The following is a 23280-nucleotide window of genomic DNA, read 5'->3' as shown; positions in this document are numbered from 1 at the left end:
GAAGATTAAAAAATAAGTAATTCTTTGAATAGCAGTTAAAAAATGCTGTGTTTGCATATCAGGGATCAGCACACACACCTTACCCCCACCCTGTGACAACTTCAAGAGGCAAAAGTGTAAACATTTCATTTGGGAAAAGAGACCTGGGCTTCCTACTAGAGAAAGTATCCCTAAGGATTAGTTCTCTAGAGTTCTTTTTACTATATTCAGCTATATTTTACCATATTCAGGTACTGGCTAACAACTGAGGTGGTGTCAGGCTTTAGTGTCATTCTTATGATGTTGGTTATTCAGGCAAGTGGAACACAAGTTGTGTGGTCATGGACACCTCCACCCAGAGGTCAAAGAAAGAGCTGTGAGGTCAGGTAACCTACCCCTCAGAGATGGACCTGTGAAGCTAAAGTTTGGTGGAGACCAAGATAAATTAGAGATGCCAGTAACACAGAATGGCTGCAGAGGAAAACCACAGACTACAAGTGGTGCCACCCAAAAAGAAAGGTTGTGGGGGCTGACACCAGTAAGGCCTCAGAACTCACATCTTAGTACTTTGTGCCCCAGATTCTAGATATGTAGCTGCAGGACTTAATGTTTGCCCTACTGAATTATGGTCTTGCTTTAGCCTGGTTGCTTTCTATCCCCAAATTTCTTCCTTTTGGAATGGCAGTGTTTAGATTATGCCACTGTATCTTGGCAATGTGTAACTTGTTCTTGAGTTTTACAGCAGTTCACAACTAAGCTTGCCTTGATTCTCAAAGATGACTTTGACTTACACTTTTGAAAAATGTTGAAACTTTTGAGATTTTTCTAAAAAGAAATTATTGCATTTTGGTTGTATGCAGGACAGTTTATTATGTTACTATGAAATTATTATTGTATTTTGATTAAGTACGGTTTAAGGAGATGAGTTTGTGTGTCAAGTTGACAAAAGGTGGAATGTGACAGTCTTACTTCTCCACTTGAGTGACTTGGTAGGATTTATAAATCCTCGTGGAGCTGTAATGCACACTTATGGCTGTGTGTGTCTGTGTGGGACACAGAAGCATGATCCTGTGGTCTGCATTCAGTTCATGGTCTCTTTACTTCTCTTTCTGTTCTTCTGCTCTACTTATTGCCCACAAACTGTAAATATCTTTGTTCTGATATGCCCTTCCACCAGGAGGTTTTCACCTTGGAGCTAGTCAATCATGGACTTAGAACTATAAAATCAGGAGCCAAATGAAGAGCTCCTCTTTTAAGGTGTGAATGTCCATTACTTTGTCCCAGCAAGACTAACCAAATTCCTGATCGTGTGGTGTGGGGCCATAAACACTTCCATTACAGAGTGTCTCTTTATTTGGGAAATTTTCTACTTAAATTTCAGTGAACAATTTTTCTATGCCACTAATCTGTGTATATTTCAGATTGTAAATGCTCCCATTACCTGAATATCTCTTTAATGAAAGGACCAGAATGTTGAGAAGAATGTGGATAATAAAGAACATACTCAAGAAGTTTGAGATAGGAACAAAGGCTATAGGGAACTGGATTAGAGACCATGTGTGTTACATTTTGTCCAAAAAATCTACAGTTGCTCATTGCTCATGTCCTAAGAATTTGTGGGAGACTGAGATTAAGGATTTAGGATAAATTTCATCTCACTGAAGAAATTTCACATCATCCCAACATTCAGGCTGTGGCATAATATTGCAGTCTGCTTTTAGTCAGGTTTATACCAAGTAATAGGAGTGGAAGCAGAAAAGTAATGTTTGAAAAACTCAAATTTTGGCATGGAAGGAACCATGTGCAAAGTTGAGACCAAAAGAAGTGTGCTGTTGAAAAGGTTAGTGTCTTTAAAAAGAAAAAAGTACTTTGTACAAGGGGAAGAAGAAAGATGTTTTGAGGGCACCTCAGGAGTCAGCAGTACTCCACCCATCACAGGCTTGAGTGTAAAAGCGTCAACTTTTCAATTAAGACAGCCCCTGGGCACTGAGAAGGGACATCCAGAAAGTTGGTTCCCTGGAATTCATTTCACTGTGTTCAGCCACCTGGTCATTCTCAGGCTGTGGCTGCCTTGGTCCAAGGAGCCCTGGTTATTGTTTTCTCTGATACCAGATCATAGTGAGCTCTGAGTGATGCTGGCTTCACCAACATGTAGAATCCAAGAGCTGTGTGATCAGAAAGTTTCCACTCCAGCTTCAGAGAAAATACTGGGAGTGGAGGCAAGGATACACAGAGAGGTAAGTACATGAAGGTGATGAAATGAAGTCAAAGGTACCACAGGAACCTGAAGATGCCAGGAACATGGAACATCTCCAAAGGAAAACTGCAGACTGTGAGTGGAGCCAGTCGAGGAGAGAGGCCAGATGAGCTGTGATACCATGGTGGGGCCACTCAAGCCCTCTGGAACTCACCTCTCACCTTCATAAGCCCTAAGTGTAGAATGTGGAAGACAGGACTGAATGTTCATCCTGCCAGCCTTTGTTTTTTCTTTGATCTGATTATTTTATGTCCCCTACTCCTCTCTTTTGGAATAAGAATGTTTACCATGCACCATTTTATCTTGAATAATGTAACATTTTTATTTTTACAGAGGTCCATGGCTGAGAGTTTACCTTGACTCCCAGAGGAGACTTTGACTTGATTTTTTAATCAATCCTGAGACTGCTCAGATTTGGCAAAGGCATTAGTCCCTTTCCAGTGGTGTACAATTATATAATGTTAGGTGAAAATCCAAAATTGCTATTGTATTGATTTGGAGGTTAAGTATGGTTTAGAGGGGTACATTTCCTTGTTAAGTTGACAAGGAGTGGATTGTGATGATTAATCATGGTTTGTCAGCTGATTTGGATAGAGAAACAACTAGAAGATTAGTGAAGTATATTTGTTCATGTGTCCAAGTTGGTTATGGTGGCGTGACTTTACATATTTTATATTGTCACTAGTCCCTTCCTTTTTCATACCATTTGACTGCTGTGCTTCCCAGCCAAATGCACTAAGCATCTTTGGTCTACCATGCACTTTCTTCCTTGGAATGAGCCAACCATGAACTGATTACCAAAGAACTATGAACCAAGTAAACCTTTCCTTCTTTAAGTTAATGGTGTTAGGGTATCATGGATGAAAATAACAATATATTATATACATGTACGGATATAACAAATGAATCTCACTATCCTGTATTAATAATATTCACCAATAAAACTGTTATGTACCTGGTAGGGGTATAACTCAGTGGCAGAGCATTGTGAGGCTCTGTGTTTGATCACTAACAATGAAAAATAAAATAAATACTGTATGGGCCAAGGATTTAGCTCAGTGGTTCTGCTGCTTGCCTTGCAAGCTCAAGGTCCCAAGTTCGATCGCTGGTACCTCAAAATAAATAAATAAACAAACAAATAAATAAATGTTGTATCATGCCTTCACACTGTAAAGCATTGCCTGAGTGTACACCATGTAGCAGTTTAATGAAGCAAACAAGAAGACAGGAGCAGCTCTGCCTTAATGGGTCTTGTAATGAAGTTCTTCTGAAAAAGTTTTGTCTGCAGGATCTGGAAAAATATTGATCACTGTACCTTATCATTGTGATCTTTTCATGACATCCTTCATCCTGACAGCATCCTCCACTGTCAGCCTCACTGAGGGCTGGAGCGTGCTCTGACCTTTAGGACCTCAGCAAGCAATGATCTGTCTTGACTCCTTAACCATCTAGTTTTCTGTTAGCTCTGAGGAGAGGCCTGGGGGAACCCTAAAGGGTGGACAAAAGAAAGACACGGGGTTATTTTACTTCTCCTGGTGATGGTCTCTGACTCCTGCTGCAGGTGTGGGCAATGGGGACTTTTGGGGCTCAGGCAGCATCCAGTAGCCTAAAGTTGATTTCATCAGCACTGAGAGGACATAGGCCTGGACTGCTGCAGAGCACCAGGCAGAGCCTTCCCAGGATCCTCCTTCTGCAGAGTCCACCAGCACAGCAGTGAGGGGCTTGTGCAGGTCAAGCAATGACTGCTCCCAGTCCTGGGGAGACCACACCCCCTCTCATTCCCCTCTGCTTCACCAACCCTCCCACAGGTCACTGCTGCCTTTGTACCCAGTCTCCATATCATAGTGTTGCTGTATCACTAGACACTGACTCGTGAGGTTAAGATCTATCAAATTATCAATAGTACAAAGGCCATTCTTCCCTAATAGTGAATAGCTATGCCATGTTCAAATTTTAAACTATAAGTCAGGTTAAAATAAGAAGACTGATACAGAAATTTGTCTCTGAATATCAGCTTTTCCCCTACAACAATTATGTATCATATGGTGATTCAAATTTCTTCATACACAATCACTTATTGTTTTTTGACACAAGCTTCTTCAAACTATGCAACAGCACCAACTTCACCTGCCTTAGCATTGAATTTTGTTTGCTTTTCCATCTTTGCCAGTTTTGTAGATATCATTATTTAACTAACATTTTGGATGACTAATAGGTTTGCATGATTTTTCATGTTTATACATGTAACTAGTGCTTTTGTCAAAATTTAATTATATCCTTGCATATTTTCCTTGAAAGATTTTATTTGTAAATATAAATGTGTTTGTATAATCAAAACAGTAATTTTGTGAGTTGTATGGACTGTAACTATTTTCTTTTAGTCTTGGTTTTGATATTTTGCTTTCCCATAATTTAAATAAAATTCTGTTGAATTTAGTAACTTTGGTCATATATTTCAGTGGTTTTGAGCTTGGAAAGTCTTCATGCATTTAAGGATCATCTGAAACATCCACCTTAATTTTATTAATAAATGAGCTTGAGGCATTTTGTGTATTTAACTTCTAATATAATAATAATTTATTTGGGATAAGATATACAGCAAAGTGGTGACATGAGAGCTTCAGGTAGAACCTAGTTAAAATGTTGAATCATTTTCACTTTCATTCATTCATTCCAAATTCTATTCAATAGTAATTGTTATATATTCAGTATCAGATATGTGCCAGGTTGGTGTGGTGAAGACAAAGACTAGGCCAATATCAATCTCATATTCTTATAGTACATAAATGGTATAAACTGATAAGTAATGTAAATTTAGGTATTAATTGTGAGGAGGCAATGGCCAAAAAGTAATAAAAACTGAGTGGGGTAAGGAAGGGACTTTGGGGAACAACAGTGCCCATGCTCCTGGAATGCATAATTCAGGTTTAGACAACAGTCAGCAGCACTGAGAGCAAGTTACTCTCAGGGATTTTCACTTCGGACAATGTGTTCCCTCTGCCCCAGGAAGACTGTTTAAAGTAGGTCAACATGTGTCATGTAACAAACCATCCACTTCTGCCCTGTTCCTCATACAATATGTTGCAAAATGCTTCCCTCTTGCATCTTGGTTCTCATGTCCTTGAGTTACAAATGAATAGCAGCAGAGGTCTCCATTTGTTGCTGTTTCCCTGACGCTCTCTATGTCCAAGAAGTAGAAATGGGTGTCAGCAGGGAATGACAGAACACATCCAGACACTCTCAGGAAGCAGCTCCCAGAGAAGCCCGTGCTGTGGCTGCATCCCCAGTGAAACAGTATCAGGAGTGGGGTCTCTGGCTGTGACCCTGTCATGTGCTGTAACCACGACAATGGATTAACCCACCACTGAGAAGGGCCCTTCTTGAGGGAGTGGGCCATTGTGATACCTGCAAAACACGGACAAATCAAAACAGTAATGATGACAACAGCAAATGCAAATTACAAACGAATGCATACATGACATGATTGGTCTGTATGTAAAATAATTCACCTTGTGACTATGCACAGGCAGGTGGCAACATCATAAGCTGGAGCAGGGTGCACCTCGGCCCTGCTCTGCCTGGGGCCCTTCCCCTTCTCTGCTTCCTGGCTGCCATGGATGGAGCTGCTTTCTCCACCAATTCACCTTCCAGCTGCTTCTGCCTCAGAGCCAGTCAAGTACAGACTGGAACCACAGACCAAATAAACCATTTGCTCTTCAAATTGTTCATGCCAGGTATTTCATTCCAGAGATAAAAGAGACTAATGCAAATCTTGATTAGTTCTACAATACGTTTACTGATTTTTGAATAAATGCTATATGAACACACCAAAATGAAACCTATTATTCTGTATAATATGCACTAATAAAAAATCACTATGAAAATACCACAGTGTATGCCACATAAATATAAATAAAATGTATTCTTATAACTTTATTATGCAAATGTATTGTAAGAAAAGTAAAGTAAATAAATAAATAAGAAAAAATGATCATAAACTATAATCTATCATAAAATACACAGCAAAAACTTATAAATTATAAAGCTTATACTTAACTACATTTGAATTAGTTTAATGCATTAAATAACAATAATTTTTAAAATCATACATTGATTTTATTTATCCATTGCTATGCAACAATAAAGCCATGATACCTGCCTTAACATAGGTAAATGAAAAATATAATAATAAAAATAGCATTAAAAATGTAAATAAGAAATGAATATACATAAAATGATTGATCTATGTGTATAAACAATTAGCATTATTATTTACTCCTAAGTGGGTCCTACATTTATTTACAAGCTGTAGAAGGCACTGCAGGCTTTCTGTGGAGAAACCTGACAAGAGAACCTGACAAGTAAGTTCTTTTTCTTCACCTTAAAAATGACACAAGGAAAGTCTGAGGGCTTGAGCAAGCCTATGAAAGTCAGATAGTCCTTCATAAATTAGATAGAAACTCAAGAATGACTTATTTAAATTCAACTTTTTTCAAGTATTCTATCTTATTACTAAGTTTCCTAATGTACCAGGAACCTCAAAAATTTCAGTTTTTTTTTTCAGACTGTACTACAGAGCGATAAAGAGACAAATGGATATTCATTGAAAACAAAGAAAATAAAAGCCAATCAAAAGCTCATGAAATCTACACACTGATAATAAATGACTTCTCTAATGACCTCAATTATATAATTAGGAGAAAAATGATGTCAATAATTGATAATGGTATCAGAGTACCTACCTACTTGAGCAGTTTTGCTCCTTCTTTTTAATTAACTACATCGATCTATAAAACTGATTCTAACCACCACTAGACAAGCTCCTCTTACTTTACAGGGGCTATGTTTTTGCCCAAGTCAGTAGGATTTACTTCCAAATTCACACAAATTCTTTCATACACGGCAGGAAAAATTGTCCTTGGGAAGCAGGAGTGTCCAGTTGTCATGCCATGTGGAGAAAGCCTGGCCTGCAGAAGATGCCTCAGGCAAGGGACACCTGGCTTTTGTCCCATGACTGCATGTCAGGCAAGCCCAGCATTGTGAGCCACATGGTCCTAAGAATCAACTCTGGGATGGACACCACCTTCTTGCATATCAGTCAGGGAGAAAGTGTTCTTCTCTAACCTCTCTCTTTACAGGAACACTGGTCACATGGCTTATTTTGTTCATGAACATAACAGTGCCCTGGTAGATCCACAGAAATTCCCTTAGTTGCATGAGACATAGCAGGGGACATAAATGCTAGTGACAAATCTAAAATCGTAGTATTGGTTAATGCAGTATCAGAAGAACAAAAGTCAAAAAGGTTAAGAGTTCCAAAACCCTTCCTTTCATCCTTCTTCAAGATTGCTGCTGTATTTAGTCTAAATAGAGTAGAGAATTATTTAGAATATGATTTCTAAATCCTATAGAAATTAAAAGGAAACCATTTTCATTTACATGTTGTGATTAGACAAATCCATTATTTTTTGAACATTAATATTAATAAGCCTTTTACCCAGGTAGCCTTTATGGGAAAAATATTAAGAAGATTGATGTTTGTACCATAAACTTCACTTTCAATATTTCTAAGGCTTGTGTTCCCTTGTACTTCCTGAGATACAAGATCGAATTCATTGGTGCAGGTATCATAGGTGAACAATGACTTACAGGGTTTTACAAAGTGAAGAAATATACAATATTCCTCTAGAGTTCTGCTAGGATCTGAAATTGTCATAGTGAGTCTCCTTCAGGATTTAGATCCACACTTATGTCTCACATTAAAATATTCAGTGAGCCCAGCATTAGAAGAAGATAAGATCAAGGGCACTGTGTGTGCTTTGTGCTTAGGTCAGCTATTGGAACCCACTTAAAAGGTCTCTATCTAAATAAAATATAGTGTGATAAATAGAAAGCATAAGTCGTGTGGAGGAGAAATTCTATATGCATGAGAAAGTGAAAATATGGCTGGGCTCCTGTTGGAGACCGAGATGCTGAAAGTAGATGAGGAGACAGACAGGGACCGAGGAGAGATGGAAGGAAGAAAAGATGGCCACTCCCAGGCTTTCCCTCTTACAGTCCTCCTGAGGCTCACCCTCTACTAAATCATTATGGTCTGCAGGGCCCCGTGACTTCCTTGTTACAAAGGCTGCAGATGAGAGGGTTCCGCACTGGCACCGTGATGGTGTAGAAGGCGGACACCATTACGTCTGCTGGGCTGTGTGGTGGGAACTGGCCAGGATCCAGGCATAGACGCAGACCCCACAGCAGAGCATCATCACGATTATGTGGGAGGAGTTGGTGGCAAAGCCTTCCTGCTGCCCTTGGCTGAGCTCGTCCTGTGGGAGAGGCACAGGATGAGGGTAGAGGAGCCTGAGATGACCAGGATGGGGATCAGGATCGTGAGGACGCAGCACAGAGCAGGCTGTAGAGGGAGCTGTCGAGCAGGAGAGCTTGCGCAAAGCAGGGGCTGCACAGAAGCTCAGTACTTTCCGGAACCAACTGCGCGGAAGCTCATGGTGATGGCCTGAAGGGACCATGATGGTCGAGAGTTAAGTCAGAGTCATGTGATGGAAGAATGGCCCTGACACGTGCCTGTCCCGAAAAGCACTGGCCCCCTCCCCGGTACAGTAGACTTTGATACAGAATGGAACATCCTGAGAATAGAATTCAGCCCTGGCCCCTAGCCAGGTCTAGGAAGTGGAAACATTCCCCTAAGTCACAAGTGCATATTGGCACAGGGCCATATTTGTGTCACACGGTTTATAAGTAACAGCAGTGGCAGAGAAAAGGCGGGGGGGGGGAGGGAGAGAGAGAGAGAGAGAGAGAGAGAGAGAGAGAGAGAGAGAGAGAGAGCTGCTGTGGTGAACTACGTTGCAAGTCCCGCCCCAGAAGGGAACCTCGTTCCAGCGAGTGTTGCTTCCCAACCTGGTGATGTATTTTACCCTTTGTTTGACTTTCTACTTCCCTACGTTTCCTTGTCTTTTCCTTCATTCTATTAATCTATCTATTTCAACTCTTGGAGTGGTGTGTAGTGGCTTTATTCACATATTGAGCCTCAAAATCCAATTAAAGGTGAACGTTTGTTGGAAAGTTTACCTTGTCAACCCATGGGGGTGATCAACAGACCATCGAACATACCCAGGAACTAAGCCTTGCTCTCTAGGAGCTGGCAAACCCTCTGGCTCATCAGCAGTGGGTAAAGGAGAGGTCTGCAAATGGCAGAGTAGCAATCATAGGCCATGATGCCCTGGAGGAAGAATTCTGCCCCAGCCAGGGTCAGGTAGAAGAATATCTGGATCCCACCACCCAGAGGGACTGTGTGGGCTCCAGTCACCTGGCCCACAAGAGTCTTGGGCACCATCACAGTGATGTACTTGAGATCCATGAGTGACAGCCGGCTGATGAAGAAGTCCATGGGGGTGTGGAGGCAGGGCTCTGTGCGGATCAGGAAGATGAGGAGGGCATTGCCACACAGGGCCATCAAGAAGAAAATGAGGATCACACTAGAGCAGGGCAGCATGTGTGATTTCACCAATGAGGGTGAAATCAGCGCTTGGAATTTGACTCTATGAAGTTAGATTCCTGAGTACATGTCTGGCATAGAGTTTTCTCCTGAGGGGAAACAATGAGTCATGATTTTATACCTATCTTGTGCATGAGACTCTATTTTTGGTGAAACATGGACTTTGCGCTGTTTTTCCAAACACTGGGCTAAACTGAGGTGGGATCATAGACTCAGATCTTGGAGAGGTCAGGCTGCGCATTGGCCACAAGTGAGAGTGAAATACAGAGCAGACCTGGGGAGGTGACCACCCACGAGCTCTGTGAAGAGACAGGCATTTGCACGCATTACTATTTACCTCAAATTCAGAGTGTACAAAGACTTACCAATCGGATAGAACTGCACATTAATTCTGTAAGAGAAGTTGAATTAATGTATTCACAGACTTTTAGACACAGTACCTCTTCAGGCTCAGTGATGGAAATCACTGTTGATGCAAATGACAGCATTAAAATTGTTCATAATATGAAAATCATAACTAAAGATTCCTGAAAACCTTGTATCCCTTAAATACCTTCCATCTCTATTACAGTCCCTTCCCTCACTACAAGTCTTCGGTCTCCCCAGCTGTTCCTTACACCATCTTGTTCTGTAAACAGAGTGGTCAGGATTGGAGCCTGGGCAGGGTTGCACCTGGCCCTGGAGCAAGGCAGGAGGGAGCAGGGCTGGCTGGACCCTCGTGAGCCACAGTGAGGTCCAAGGATTTCCTTTATTAACTCTTCTGCAGACAAATAATCTTAGCAGAAACTGTGGAAATAGGAGCTGCAGATCCCCTTAATTCTGTTTGTATTTATTTGAAAAATAACAAGTATTTATTTTTCCTTTTGCTGATGCTATTTATTCCCTGAAATACTGCCAGCAATGTCCAGCGTTTCCAGCACAGGGATCAGTGAGTGAATAATGTTAAGGCACCAGTTGGAGAGGATGCATTAAAACTTCTGTGCACCAGCACCCCTGCAGTCCATCTTAGGAATCTCTCTAGTCCTGCATCTCAGTCTACTTAGAAAATGAGTAAAATCCTCCTTTATAAATCCACAGCTTTGCTTAGGAGCTGCTTTGCCCAAATACATCTATTTCAAAATTTACAGTCAAATGGCAAGAGTGTCACCTGACACAATTGTACTAAAAAACTTTTAATCTAAGGAGAGTTGTGGTCAAGGGCACCGGCATGTTAGTTACTTTTCTCTCCTTGCTGAGACAAAATACCTGACACCCAGTTTTAGAGGGGGAGGGGTTTATTTGGCTTACAGTTTATAGAGGTTTCAGTCCATAATCAGCTGGCTCCAAGGCAGGGATGGCAAACAGGCATCACAGAGGAGAAACATGGGCACACAAAGCAGCAAAAGTAACAAGAGGGACTTAACAGCATCTCACTGCCCCTTTTATCTTATTCAGACTACTTAGGGTGGGTAGCACTCACACCTTTCATCCTAATGTCCTTGAGCCTAGCATTGCATTGTGAATCAATTCCAGCTTCACACACTATAGATCAAGCCTATGACCACATGAGGCTTTGGGTGTACATCTAGACACAAACCATAACATTCTGCCTCCACACCCCTCCAATGACTCATGTGCACTCCTTCACACAAAGTCATTTAGTCCATCTGTAAGTGTTGCTGAAGTCTTAACAGTTTTAGCATTGCTAACAGTCAAAGTCTCCCTGAGATGTAATGCAAACTCTTAGCAGCAAGCCCCTGTACAAATGAAAAGAAAGTTAAACACTTCAAACATTCAATGGCATAAGATAGACATTTTCATTCCAAAAGTTACAAACAGGGGGATACAAAGGAATGGAACCAAAGCAAGTCCAAAATCCAGCAGGGCAAACATTAAGTCCTGAAGTTCCATATGTAGCATCCAGGGCAGCCTGTGGCAAGTCATGAACTACAAAGGCTTCAGTGCTCTGCCCCTGTAGCCCTCCTAGTAGTTGAGGCTCCCATTGTTTCTCTTGGAGCCAGCACTATTCCCTCTTTGCAGTTTTCCTCAGATGATAAACACTCCTGGATTCTCAGGACTTCTGGGATCGCCATTGCATCTTTGGCTTCACATTCACAGCTTCTCATCCTGCCCTCTCAGGGACACACTGCCTGGCCTCCCAGGCCTTCTTCTAAAACCTGGGTGGAAGCCTTCCTGACCCCACTTCTCTTGTATTCTGTATGCACCTAGAGCCAGCACCATGTGGATGATGCCAAGGTCTACTGCCAACTAGAGCAGTAGTCAGGTTTCCTGTTCTCTTGGCTGTAGAAGTGCAGCACCTGGATTGCTGAGCACTCTGAAGCCAATCTCAAAGAAGACTTCCCTAAGCAGCCACTTTGGAACAACTTCCCTAGGCTGCCACCATTCTGGAGCATGGTGCTCTGAGGCTTTCTTATCAAAGCAAAGTCTTTAACATTTGCCATTTTGAGGCTGCAAAGGATGGAGTCCTGCTGCTTCTTCTGATGCCCTTGGGCCATCTTTTCCATTCTCTTTTTCCTTATCAGCAATCAAGATCTCCTCTGCTCTACCTTTGCAGTCCACAGCTTTACTGGAGCTTCCTTTCTGGCCAAACTCAAAACATTTTAAATCATTCTACTGGGGTCTTTGCTCTTGATTCACAACATAAATCTGGCTAAAAGCCCCCAATAGCATGCCATGTGACTAGACAGTCCCAAACTCCTCCACACAGGTGTGGAGTCCTGCTTTCCACACAATGTATGCACAGCCACAGGGTGACAGAAGGCTGGGAGTCTGTGTTATGATCCTGCTCCAACCCCCATGAGGAAGGGAATCATTATGTACAGCACACATGTAGTAATAAAAATAAAAATTAAAAATCAGTGAAATAATTTTTTAAAAAGAACATTTGCAATTGAAAATTAGAACTGCTATCTTAGTACAATTTTAAATTTGTCTTTGCAAAGTGAGATTAAAAATCTGTTGTCTTTTATTTTCCTTTAACTCTTTATGTGTAGCTCTAGCCTGCTTACATGGGATTACTGTTTTTCTTTTATTTCTTATTCACAGAATGTTGGGATTTTTCTGTATATTAAATCCTGTGTGATACAATACTTAATTTTTCCAATTTGTCTTACCTTTTGTTGGTTTAGCTGATTTTATGTCTCAGAAAAGTCTCTTTTCCAATGGGAGCAGCTGTTCCTGTGTTCCCTGGTTTCTCCTTACTCTGAAGAGCCTCTGTACTCACTTTCTACAGCTGCAGTTACAGGGCTGCCCACTGAGAATGAACAGCTCCTCTTGAAACAGCATTGCACCAAGGAGCTTTGTTCCTATAAAAATTGTGACTGCTCAATTATTTCAAAGCTTTGAAAAATAGAAAAAAATATTTGGTAAGGATGAGTGTGAACTGGAAATGCTTGCCCTTTTTCAAAATGATTTGAATGGAAACAGCATCACTAAACCTCAGGAACTTGTAAATTAAATCCACAATAAAATGCAACCTCCGACCAATGGAATGGCTAAGGTAAGGTAATACAAACAACTTGTTGCAGACAGGGAGGAATTCTTACTCACTGTTGTGCGAATGTAAATGAGTACACTCATTATTGAAAACACTATAAAAATGACAAGAGTGAAGATCCAGATATTCCACTATCAGGTATACAACCAAAAAAATTAAAATCACATATTGAAGACACCTGCTTTCCCATGTTTATTGCAACTCTATTCACAATATCTAGGATGTGGAGTCAACCCAAATGACAGACAAATGGATAAAGGAAAGGTGCACATGCAGCATGGGTAGCTAGTCAGCCATAATGAAAGGTGACATCCTGTCATTTGCAACCACATTAATACACCTGGAAAATAATAACCAAATAAGCCAGGCATGGGGAGACATATACTCAGTGATGTCTCTCATAGTGGAATCTAAAAACTTGATCTAAAGGAAATTGAGAATGGGATCATTTTTAAAGTCCCACAGAAAACCCTCCTCTCACTTAGAGATCAGTGAACACTTACACAAATTTAAATATTTCCAAAATTATCAAAAATACACAAACCAAATGAAATTCTTTGCAGATTATTGTGATTTGTGAAACTTTAAAAATAGTTTAGTATTATTGATTTATGAAAACTGGATATGTTTTCTGTGTTATTAGCATTAAGCATAATATGAGCATGGAGTTTTATTCTACTTGGGTTTATTAATTAAACCAATGTTCTACCTATTGAATATTTAATATAGTAGTTATAGATTTCATGTAAAAGTAAATATAAGAGTATATATATAAAAGGATTTTTGGAATCAATTGCTTCACATATACCAAAAACAACATTAAGACAAAGGAAACAAACACAAAAAAGTATATTTAATATTTTACCTTTATACTTTTGTGGTACTTTCTTAGAAATGAATGTGCTGGAAAAATAGTGAACCACAAAGTAATTTGAGATAATCACTCATTTATCTAAGTAACAGATACTTCTGAACCTTTCATTACCAAATATAAGTTTTAGTTTATTTACATTTGACAATAATGCAAAAATAATTCAGAAAAAGACTAGATATTACTGTCCAGATTGCAATGTTGCACTCTAGGTTGAATGTTTTATGATAAGCCATACATAGAAAAAATATTGAATAATTCAAGTTATCATTTTTATATTTCTTGTTATATTATCTTATAAAAATTAACAAAAATGCAATTTTGGTCATCCTGTGTTTAAATAATTGAACTGGTAAGTAGTAAAAAGTTTTAAGTTTGTCTGAAGTGTTCCCCTGCAGAAAAAGTATTGTCATAACAGAAAAAAACGTGTACACTTCCATATGCTACATTTGTGTAGGTAAATATTAGTATAAAATAAATTTTCAGAGATTGTGTGAAGTTTATAGTATTTTGTTATTTTCCACATCACCCATGATCAGTCCCAGTACAATTATATTGATAACAATTCCTGCTGTTATTTAAAATGTTGTATGTATTGAAGTCAGCAAACGTTCTATCACAAGGTCTTTAACTATAGTTCTTTTAAGCCTGTTTTCATCCACAAATGAATATCCTGATGGATATTCAGATATTTTCCTTAAAGTTCTTGTATCAACTATAAGTCAAAGCACTTTATCATTAGTAAAATATGATTGTTTAGGGCACAAAAAAGATAAATTCCTTAGGAAGAACCACATGGGACTGTGTCCATTAACCCACCTTTTAAACGCTAACTACATGCCTGCTCTGGGCCACATACCAAGCTAGATGTGGAAGATGAACACAAAACACAAGAATCACAGTGATATACAGAATCTTAGAGAAATAAATATCAAATTAGAACTATAGTGTTATAAAAAGAAGCCAGTGGTGCTCAGGAGCCCATGATAGAGAATTAAACTAGTTTGGAGCAACTGTAGGCAAAGGTAACCCCATGAACAAAACTGCCAGGTATGGAAACTGTCATTAGATCAGAAATTCCCAGTAATCTACACACAATGTGGTTAGATATGCAGCAGGTGTAGCAGCCTGAACTCTTGTTGGCTTCAACTTCACAGTCTTGGTTGTTGGTGTGGTCTCTCTAAACACCGTAGATATGTGACAGAAAGGTCCCAGCAGCCCTTGCCCTTCATAGCAGAGTTAAGTTCCTCTCTGTGTGTTTTTGCCCAGCTCCTTTCCTGTTGCCTCCTTATTTTCAGGACAAATCTCCCAATAGCTCCCAGCCATAGACCACTCCCAGTTCTGTGGTTACCACCATTGTTGCTTTTCTACAGCCCATAGTCTGTGCTGATTTGGCTATTTCTTGTTTTCCCTTCACTTGCAGTTGTTCATCTTTCCTTTTCAGTTTCCATCCTCTCTGTCATTTAAAACAAAGCTTAGTTACATCCTGCTGTAAACAATGTGTAGTCTCTGTATAGTCAGTCACATTTGTTGCAAGGCCATCTGTGTCCCTTGATTTCATCCCATGTACCCAAAAGCTTATTTTAGCATTTCCTTAAGGAGAAGTATTAATAAACAGTATAGATGAATTCTCCTGTTTCCATCTCTTCTCACTAGACTTCCAGGACACAAGGAGTCACAGAAATCAGCATGTAGCGGGTTTGGCAAACCAAAGCAGAAGATAGAAGGACAGAACTGTGTTGAGATTTTGCTTTCAGACTGTTGGTGACAGGAAACTAATTCAGTAATACCTCAGTTCATGAAAGTTTCTGTTTCCAAACAATTCAGTTAACAAACAGAAGCATTCATCAAAATTTTTCTGCAGTGTGTGAACTCCACATGGGGTATTGAACAGGACAGCAGCCATCTGCCCCACATGAACACTAATCAGCCTCTTCCCCAGAATCATGGAATTAATTAAGTTTGTGAACCAAGGTACCACTGTCTAACATGAACTTAGTTCTCTAAGTTTGTATAATTCTGTGGCATTTAACACTGTCACAAGGTTGGGTCCATCACTTCTCTCCAGTACCTTAAATATCATAATAGATTATACATGTCAGCGCACAATGTATTTCAGATATCTCCTTTGCTAAGAATGACCATTTGTTCAGTTTATCCATGAGAGGCCAAGTCTGTCTCTGATGTCTCAACATCCTTTTGTTGTTCACAGCTTGGAGAGCAGAAGATCCCATTAGTATATGAGAAATAAGGTCAACACATATCTGGCTCATCACATGTGGACCCCACTGACTTCACCAACCCCTTGATCAGACATGAAGCACACTTCCCAGCCACACTGTAATAGGCAAGATCAGACTGTCATGAGAATTTTCCTGAAAAGATCCAGCATTTCCAGATGAAGGAACCTGACTGTTCAGACAGCTGTGTCGGGGAATGAAAAGACCATGATATATCAGGAAAATCCCTTCTAATGTTCAGGGCGACACCAACTCTGCTGCAGTCCCCTCAGTGCCTTCTGCATGTTCTTGTCCCTCAGGCTGTAGATGAGAGGATTCATAGTGGGAGGCACCACAGTGTAGAAGACAGAAACTAGCAAATCAAAGGATGACAGAGACTTGGGCAGGGGGTGTAAATAGGCAAAAACCCCAGAAGACTGAAACAGAGTCACCACCACCAGGTGAGGCAGGCACTTGGAGAATGCTTTGGAGTGGCCTTCTCTGGAGGGCATCTTCAGCATGGTGGAGAAGACATGGAAGTAAGAAACATCGAAGAACACAAAGCAGCTGATGTCCAACAGGAGGCTGAGCCCAGTGACTACCAACTCCCTGATGTTAGAGAAACAGGCAAGGGAGAGCAGCTGTGGGATATCACAGAAGAACTGGTGGACTTCAAGAGGTCCACACATGGGCACAGAGAAGGTGGCAGCTGTATGCAGAACTGCATTGAGGCCTCCACTGACCCATGAGTATGCTGCCATCTGCTCACAGGCTTGGTGGCCCATGATGGTCCCATATCAGAGTGGGTGGCATCCGGCTACATAGCAGTCATAGGACATGACTGTGAGGAGAGCCACCTCTGTAGTGGCTAAGAAGAAGAGGAAGAAAACCTGGGCCACACATCCAAGGAAGGAGATGAGGTTGAGGTTCATCAGAGAGTTCTCGATGGACTTGAGCACAGTGATGGAAATGAGGCACAGGTCCAGGAAAGACAAATTCTTCAGGAAGAAGTAAATGGGGCTGTGAAGGTGGGGATCCTTGGTGGTGAGTGTGATGATGAGAAGATTGCCCAGTAGGGCCTCCAGGTAAATCCCCAGGAAGAGCACAGCATGTAGGATCTGCAGCTCCCAGATGTGAGAGAACCCACTGAGGAAGAACGGGCTCCCTGACATGGCACTGTCCATTTCTTCAGCACTTTACTCCAGTCTGTAAAAATAAGCAAGTGATGTGAGACTCGACCAAAAGTCCAGCCTGCTCTGTTTCCTTCATTTCTCTTTCTCTGACTCACATTTGCATCTTTCAGGAATTTGAGATGAGAGGGGATTCCAGGAAGCCCCCATGGAGGCCACTTAACCAGGGCGGGCACCCTGCAGATGAGACTGGGCAGGGCCTCCAGGGAGAATTGTGTGCCTTAGGATTTTATCTAAATTGAGATCTATAATCTGTAATTGACTCAACCAAATCATACATACATACATACATACATGCTTTGTGTTAAAACACATGCTTAGAAGATAATGCATGTTTTTGGAGGGAAGAGTCCTAAGTCCAATTTTCCACTGACCTGTTTATTAACTTTGTGACTTTGATTAAATTATCTGAATAACAGTTTAGTTAACTTATGTTCAGTGTTTCATCATCTGTTGATTATTCTAGTTCAGTTGATGGGTTCATTTAAAATATTGCAGCCAACATGGCTGAAGGGTAGCTCATTGGTAGAGCACCTGCTTGGCATCTGGGAGCCTCTCGGTTTGTTCCTCAGCACCTACAAGAATCTGCCTCCCAAAGGCCTTTATCAAATATTCCACTTCCTTCCTTAAGGCAATGTCAGGGAAAACTGTGAAAAACTTTGAAAATGAACAAACAATAGCAAAAAGAAATTAGAGTGCAAGTCGTACATAGTTGCTTTTTTTGTGTTTGAACTATTTTACAATTCCATGAATTGTAGGAAACTGCTAAAAATGCAAATTATTTCTGTCAGAGAAATGCAAATGGGTTAAGTTTCTAAATAATGCAATTCACTACTGGTAGGTAGATTGACTTATTTCACATCTGTGTGTAATTTTCAGCTCTCTTCATCTGTCCTTATGGATGTAGTATTTTGTTTTGTTTCATTTTGTTTTATTTGGTACCAGGTATCTAACTCAGGACCTTGTACTTGCCAGGCAGGCTCTGTACCACTGAGCTGAGCTACATCCCTGGCCCCGCGTGTGGTATTTTGATTTCTCCTCTGAACCATCTGTGATATCTTGCCACTTCTCTCATAATTACAGACTTAAACCCTTTGATCTGTGTATTTTGTCATTGACACTCAATATTTGTACATTTTCAAGTGTAGGAGTGTTATAAATCAACACATGTATACAATGTACAATGGTCAAATCAGGGTGCTTAACATTTGTATCTCCTCACAGTCTAATCATCTCTATCTCTTGGGACATGTTGGACTTTGAGTTATTTTGAAATACATTATAGATTGTCGAAGACTACAGTCAATTTGCAAGGCACAAGGAGACAAATACAGCCTGTTCCCACTTATTTGTTGGTCTTGTAGAGGAGGTGACTGGAATAGTGCTCCTTGGGGACTGGAGGGGGAAGAGGAGAGGAGAGTAGCAGCCTGGGGGTCATCAGAGCTCAGTCTGATGTTCCACAGCCTGTGTTCATGCTGTGTTAGCACAGAAGCCATGATCCCATCTTCTTTCTAAAAATATTTATTCCCTGACATGAATAACAAATGCTGTCATCTCAGTCAAAAGTTTTGAGAAAATTCTACAGATGTTGGAAAAATTAGCCTAATTTCCCAGAGACAGCAACACTGGAAAGCTATCAGATATTTATGCTTTTGTTCCATTTATTTTATTTGCCTAAATATTATTTCTATGTAAAACGGACCATGTTAATTGTATAATGTAATCTTCAAATTCATTTTTGTATGTCAGGAACCTTAGAATTATCAATAGCTTCCCCAACTTTAGCAATGTCTCTTATCAGAAATGCTCCTATGAATGATGTGTTTTTAGCCAACTCTAATTCATTATTAGGAAGAAGAAATTTTCCCCCTCTTTCAGAGCTGTCTGACTGGGTTTCTTTTCCCCCTCTGTTTCTCTGGACCTGAGCCTCCCCTGTCCTCCTTCTTTTCAGTCTCTGTGGGTTATTTTATCAACTGCATGGCTGAGAATTGTAAATATTCCCTGTGTTTCTCCATCAAGTTGTTCTTTTCTCACTTATTTTTCTATTCCTTCCTCCCTTTGTCTCAGAGCAAGAAAGTTTCCCTCCATCACAGGGTCCTAGTACAGGATAGTGCAGTGGGAGCACTTGTAGTTCACTGAAGCACAAACACTAATGTTCACATATATATCACTCTGAGAGGATGACCTAGGAGGATCCCTCCCTGAGACCAAGCCAAATAGATTGGGGTTTTTCACAGATATTTCAGTCTTGGTTCTGTAACAATTAGCACAGTGACTGTAACTATTATTGTCCTGAACTATGATGTTGATTTTACAAGCTCAGCTTTTTGTATTGTTCTTGATAAATCTCCAGTGTTCATAGATTTTCTCTATAAATTTTTCCTCTCTTTTTTGCTCTTTGAATTTCATGTTCATAACTGCACAGAAATTCATCTAAAATGCTAAGGTTGATTTTGTGAAAGGATACCCGCTCTGTGGGAAAATACCAGAAGCTCATATTCTTCTAGACATGGTTAGGTACAACTGCACAAAAATTAAAATACAACGTGGTCTTGTGTGGCTGAGGGTGTATTACTACTTTAAAAAGTAAGTGAACACCAGCTCTTCAGAATTAATTCCAGTGGTCAGTGTTCGACTCCCTCACCCCCTACAGCACTTTTTCCTGGACTTCTGCTTGGCTTGGTATTGCACTGTTCTCCCTGTCCATAAACTTCATGCTTCTTGAAAGAGCTTTCCATATATGCTGGCTTCCAATTTCCTCTTTATCCTCATGGAATCCACCCCATACTTCCTGTCAAAGAAACAACTACCAGCAAACTGAAAACAAAGCACTTAGGGCATGGGCCTGTGATTAAAAGTGGGCCAAGCCTTTCCCCTCTCCCTGTTAAGGACCCTCCTTGAGATCTACAAGAAATACCTGTTTCCTACCAAGATCATCACTCAGCAGAAACGGTGGTCCTCAACATGTGGCCCTGAGCTCTGCATGACTGCCATTGCATGAGAACTTGGTAGAAACACAGTGCAGACACTGCCCCACCTCAGACCTGCAGAATCAGAACCTGGGAGAGGGACTCAGAGCAATGTGCTCCAAGCCTCCTGCTCCATGATCATGGCGGTGCCTCCATTTGACTAAGGCAGATCCCAACAACGAGAAGGAAAAGGATGGAATAGGATAGAGGGGACAAGAGGATGGATTTCTAACAATAGGAAAGGGGTCCAAGAGAGCAAGGGAGAGGGGTGAGGGGGAGTAGAAGGGGAAATAGGTAGAATAAAGATGTCCCATGGACAGGAAGCTAGTAACCTCCAAGAATGTAAACAATATGTGCCATAGCATGAGCTAGGATTAGTAATAAATACCAACAAGAATGAAAATGGGGAGAAGGGAATTAGAGGAGGGAAGGGGGATAAAAAAACAATCATGTATTATGTGCTTGAATCATGTCCCCAGGATGACTGCAAAATGCATGCATGTACTGCACACATGGACTAAGAAAATTTAAAAAATTTTAAATATTAGCATTTGAAAAAAAAAATCCTGATTCCCAGTGGATCTGAAAACCACATCACAGCAGAGTATGCTTCCTCAGATTTCTGTCTCTTACTGCAAACATTTTGCATTTTGTGCTAAAATGCCCCCTCCCACCAACATGTTCCTTTTTGCTTTTCTTCAATTCTGTCTCCTAATTCTATTCTGGAATTTCCAGCATTCACAGTAAATTCTCAAGAACAACTCCACATTTCTCATGTAGAGTCAGTTGCTCACCTCAGAATGCCTATTCTCCATTTATGTTGCAATTACTTAACTAATGATAATATAATCATTGTCATGCAATCCTGATAACATGTAATTATGTACAACTATTTAATATGCAAGATGGTGTCTGTTACACCAAATGCGGGCAGATACCAAGTGTGTCATGATTCTAAGGGAATGAAAGTGGGTTTGATTTAGAAATGTGGGAAATGCCAAGACTGACATTGGGAAGGTGGCTTTGTTTAGGAAGGGAACACCATACCTCCTAGGGAGCCTATGAACACAGCAGGCCCTGGGCTCCCTCTGAAGCTGGAGTTTGCAGATGGGTGGGATGGAGGGCAAGGGACTTGGAGAGATGAGTCCAGGCTGGGAGGTCCCATTTTTCTGTGTCCTCATCAGGGCTGATCAGGCCTGCATGTGAAGGTGGCCTAACACCTAACTCTTCTTGACATGGAATAACTTTGGCAAGAAGGGTATATTTCAGGCTGAGAAAAAAGTGAGGGTTTTCTTTTCAATAGTATATTGAGAGTTATTGAAAATAGTCTGTAATAAATACATATACCATAGACATGAAAAGGAAAGAGAAAGCCCTAAATAATTTCAAGAGAGAGCAGGTACAGGGAAGGACTTGGTGTTTTTGAGTGAGTGGGAGTGGAGTGAGATTAGAATGCACTGAAGCTGTGCAGCTTGATAATAAATACTCCACCTCCACTGTGCAGCAGTAGAGGGTGAACTCAGCTCCACTTTGCCCTCTTACCTCTGCCTCTTTCTCACTGGGATCCTGCTTTCAAGACGTGGTCATGCTCCAGACCCCAGAGCACCAGAATCGCTTCTCTAATTAGAGACTTGGGCAAGCAGGCCTGCAAGAGGCCTCACTTCCATGAGGATGAAGAAGTTGCCTCCTCTCTCACCATAAAATAGCTTGTGCATACTGCTCATAACAACGATAGAAACACTGTGTCATCATTGCTAGGAAAGTCCTTGTATTACTGATGTGCAACAGTAAGTGTTGGGGAGGGGAGGCGATGCTCTTTTGTCCCTGAAACACCAGCAGATTTTGCACAGCCTGCTTATCCTGGGACAGCCAGGGAAGGCCAAGTCCAGCTGCACAAGGGGAGCTGAGGTACATCCTTTGCTATCTGTCACCAAGCCAGCATTTGGGCTAAGGTTTTCCTGAATCAAGGATTTTACCCTCCCTTTCTTTCAGTACTGAAGACTGATCCCAGAACTTTTTACTGAGCTAGAGCTGTATGACAACCCTTTTAAGGACTAAGCTGCTAAGTTGTCCAGGCTGGGCTTGAACTTGTGATTCTCCTGCCTCTGGCTCCCAGAGTGTGGAGATTACAAGCATGAATCACTGAAAAGTCAGATTCACTGGTCACCTGAGGGGACCTGTGTGGAGAAGTTTATGAACATCACAGCCCCAGCTCTAATCTTCAGAACATGTTGCTCTTAGGCATTAGGCAGGCTGGTCCTCACCAGATGTGGCTCAGTTTGAGAAATGCAGTATTGAGAATGAATGTTCCTGAGCAGTGATCTGCACCAGCCACACTGCGAGCTGTCCCCAGTGCCCTTTGCTGTAACTCTCCAAGTTGCTGAAGGCAGTCCTGTATTCCAACTCTGCAGTGGGATGGAGCCCTGAGGAGCTCCAAGAATCAGCCACAGATTACACAGGGCAGGAATGGGATGGGGACACAGGTGCCCTGGCCCTGTCCTGAACTTGGCAGGAGCCGCCTAGTGCAGTGCCCAGGACTCAGACTGGCTGAGCTGAGTGTGTGCTGCCAGGAGATGGTGCTGATGAGGAGAGAACATAAAATCTTAACACCCTGACTCTGTTCTACACTCCCCTGCCACTTCTGAGCTCTGAAGGCAGCCTCTTAACCACAGCATAAAGACACTATTAAAAAGGGCACTTACAGAAGTGAGGCTGGCAGGAGGAGACACAGTTTGAGGAAGGAGTTTAAACTTCCTTGGATCTGTTCAGGTGGGGAGCAGGAACATGCCCAGCTC

General features: G+C 41.2%; 2 pseudogenes; both read right to left on the bottom strand.

The window, feature by feature from the left end:
* Nucleotides 1-8323: 8323 nt before the first annotated feature.
* LOC101710096 (olfactory receptor 2T3-like) lies at nucleotides 8324-12235 on the bottom strand (annotated as a pseudogene).
* A 4142-nt stretch (nucleotides 12236-16377) lies between these two features.
* LOC101709747 (olfactory receptor 14A16-like) lies at nucleotides 16378-17569 on the bottom strand (annotated as a pseudogene).
* Nucleotides 17570-23280: the final 5711 nt, after the last annotated feature.

Source organism: Heterocephalus glaber, unplaced genomic scaffold (assembly GCF_053883595.1).
Source record: "Heterocephalus glaber isolate CG9 unplaced genomic scaffold, H.glaber_assembly_v1.0 deba00001461, whole genome shotgun sequence".
Taxonomy (NCBI): domain Eukaryota; kingdom Metazoa; phylum Chordata; class Mammalia; order Rodentia; family Bathyergidae; genus Heterocephalus; species Heterocephalus glaber.
Note: the sequence above shows the minus strand (reverse complement) of the source record. Positions and strands in the feature narration are given on the sequence as shown.